Source organism: Otolemur garnettii, unplaced genomic scaffold (genome assembly GCF_000181295.1).
Source record: "Otolemur garnettii isolate 467f Iridium unplaced genomic scaffold, OtoGar3 scaffold00006, whole genome shotgun sequence".
Taxonomy (NCBI): Eukaryota; Metazoa; Chordata; class Mammalia; order Primates; family Galagidae; genus Otolemur; species Otolemur garnettii.
Genome location: NW_003852401.1, coordinates 6,370,168 through 6,372,745, shown reverse-complemented (window position 1 = coordinate 6,372,745; position 2,578 = coordinate 6,370,168). Strand labels below are relative to the sequence as shown.

Sequence of the window (2,578 nt, the reverse complement as noted above, 5' to 3'; positions counted from 1 at the left end):
CATTGTGTCTGTTGGGGATGTTTTCTAATGGCCACACCGTGTGCAACAATGGCATTGGAGTTTTTGAATCTAAATTTATGCCTGTTCAGAATCTCTGGGGTCCTTGCCTGGCTAGGAATTTGAAGGGGCAACCTAAGTTTTTAAGTGTACTACTGTCATTACTGTTAGTTTTCTTCTTGTCCTCTTACCACATGTTGTTGGCAATTCTGCTGCATCCAAACTGGCTGCTTGCCCACAGACCTTTCATTTTTTCACTAAGGTTCAAATGACGACACTGATCCACTGACAAAAGCAGCGGCCAAAATGTCCATTCCCATTATATCTGCAATGTAAGAATATCACAAAAAGATCTGAGTCACATAGAATTAGGGATCTGTAAGGACACTCCCAGGTTGCTTAGAATTTTTAGTTTGGCCCAAATACCTGAAAGGTGGTGGGGAGTTATGTGAGTTGCTTGAGCCAGGACTACTGGCCAGCTTTAACACCTCCAGATGAGAAGGGGTTACCAGGCAGGTTGGGCCCATGGTGTAGTGCCCATCCAGCACTGACAGACACACTGTTTAGGGCAGAGCTGTAACAATTCAATGAGAAAGCTGATACAGTTGGCTGAAGTGCTACAATTGTGTGAATACTGCCTTTTTTAAAATTTCAAATTAATATGAGGGTACAAATTTTTATGTTACATTGTTCTCACTTCCAGATCCAGAAGAACAAAAATCATTTTACCACAAAGACATTTGCACCAGAATGTTTATTGCAGCTCAGTTCATAACTGCCCAGTTGTGGAAGCAACCTAAGTGCCCATCAAACCATGAGTGGATCAACAAACTGTGGTATAGGTCTACCATGAAATACTATTCAGCCATTAAAAAAGATGGAAACTTTATATCTTTTACATATACTTGGATGGGGTTGAAATACATTCTTCTTTGTAAAATATCTCAAGAATGGAAAAATAAATATCCAGCGGACTCCACACTAATATGAAACAATATATAAAAAAATTATATGCTCATATGAACAATAAAATACAAATATAGTCTAGTACAGGGGTAGAGGGAGGTGGGGGGGAAGGGGGGTGGACAAGGGACAGAAGGAGGGAGGGCACGAGGCAGGATCTCGACTAATGTGCACATTGTCACATATATGTGATGATAGTGGAATGGTTTGGAGAAACCTTTGAAAACAGAATGTAGGCTGTGTGTGATGGCTCATGCCTGTAATCCTAGCACTCTGGGAGGCCAAAGTGGGCTGATCACCTGAGCTCAGGAGTTAGAGACCAACCTTAGCAAGAGCAAGATCCTCTCTCTAATTTTCTAAAAATAGGGAAAATTAGTGGGGTTGATGGGCCACCCCTGTAGTCAAGGGGGCTGAGGCAGGAGGATCACTTGAGCCTAGGAATTTGAGCTGGTTATGATTAAAGTAGGCTGACACCATGGCACTAAGCCTTGGGCGACAGAGTGAGACCATTGGCGGGGGTGGGGGAAAAGAAGGAAGGGAGGGAGGGAGGGAGGGAAAGAAAAGAAAAATCCAGAATTCCAGTCTGGTCCCCTCCAAGTTCCCAAGTCTCCTCTGTATAGGGGTCTTTTATGCTTACAGGATCTAATTTGTTTACAGTTACTAACTTGTCAGAGAGGTAATCCTGAGTAGGAACTCACTTGTGGATCACATTAATGCACATATGTTGGCCATGATCCACTATTTATGTCACAGCCATAAAATCCAGGGCATCCATGCCCCCTTCAGTGGTTCACTTCTGGTGGGTTTCCTGCTCCCCAGTAGAGCAATTAGAAGAAAGTGCCCTAGCAAACTACATTATCTTCACCTACAAGGACGCGCAGCACCTTGATCTACTTTTATTTCTCTTTTGTCATTTCTTTTTATAACAGAAGAAAAGTTTATATTGCAAGAACATTTGGACCTAAGGCAAATAATAATGAGTGGGTGAAAGTCTATTCTGTTCCAGAAAACAGATTATATGGGCAACACCCAGGCTAACAAGAGTTCTGTTTTTAATGAAATTGTACTTGTATCTTACGTCCATGTTTTGCTGCTGTAGGGACAGAGAGAAAACTATCTCCTTCCTCAGACTAATTTGTAGCACTTCTCCATCTCAGAGAACACCCTTAAGATCATTGCCACCCATCCCTTTGATTCAGAGCTTAATCCACTTAGGAAGGTTAAATTGGATTATCCCAAAAGGAAAGGATAGCAGCTTTGAGAAGGAGGGATTATCCTGGTAAAGGAGTGGGGTGGGGGGGGGCTTGCTAGTGTTGAATGATGGGGACATGAGTCTGGATTCTGAATCTAGGTGTACCGATGCTACTCCAGGTAGGAAGAGTTAAAGATGGCCCCTGCCCTGTAGAGCCAGGCTGGGAATCGGGCAGGAGCTCAACACTTTAAAAACCTCCCCTCAAATTGAAGATGAGTAACCCACAGTTTGTAAATATGGACGATTATCCAGTAGTATGCCATTCTGTTAATTTCCCTTTTGTCAGTTGGGTCAAGCCAGGACAGCCGCGTCCTTTAGGAGTAAACCTCTGGGTGGTTCACAGCCCAAGGAGAAGCAAGCGCCCCC

General features: G+C 43.3%; 1 pseudogene; it reads right to left on the bottom strand.

Annotated features, from left to right (window-relative positions):
- Nucleotides 1-2,578, bottom strand: part of LOC100943710 — a 62,643-nt pseudogene that overhangs the window by 59,459 nt on the left and 606 nt on the right.